The sequence below is a fragment of the Eimeria mitis genome, genomic scaffold (genome assembly GCF_000499745.2).
Source record: "Eimeria mitis Houghton genomic scaffold, Emh_scaff1108, whole genome shotgun sequence".
In the NCBI taxonomy this organism is placed as follows: Eukaryota; Apicomplexa; class Conoidasida; order Eucoccidiorida; family Eimeriidae; genus Eimeria; species Eimeria mitis.
This window is the reverse complement of record NW_013567629.1, coordinates 13,192-13,480: the sequence shown is the minus strand read 5'-3', so window position 1 is coordinate 13,480 and position 289 is coordinate 13,192. Positions and strand designations below refer to the sequence as shown.

At 58.8% G+C, this 289-nt stretch overlaps 1 protein-coding gene across 1 annotated transcript in view; it reads left to right on the top strand.

Annotated features, from left to right (window-relative positions):
- Positions 1 to 289, top strand: part of EMH_0029660 (uncharacterized protein) — a gene marked incomplete at both ends in the record, with an annotated part of 10,360 nt that overhangs the window by 1,575 nt on the left and 8,496 nt on the right. The window lies entirely within an intron of this gene.

Here is a 289-nt window from a genome sequence, read left to right as displayed (position 1 = left end):
CTGCTGTTCCTGCTGCTGCTGTTGCTGCTGCTGCTGCTGTAGTTGCTGCGGGCCCAACCCATAGCCGGGGGTGCACGGCGGTTGTACACACAAACACAAAACCCTCTGGCTAGCTGCTGTTGCTGCTGCAGTTGCTGCTGCAGTTGCTGCTGCTGCTGCTGCTGCTGATGTTGCTGCTGTATGCTCCAGCAAGGCAGACAGCAGCTGCACACTTCCAGCTCTCTTCTTAGCCGCTCCTGCTGCTCTTGCTGCTGCTGTTGCTGCTGCTGTTGCTGCTGCTGTTGCTGTC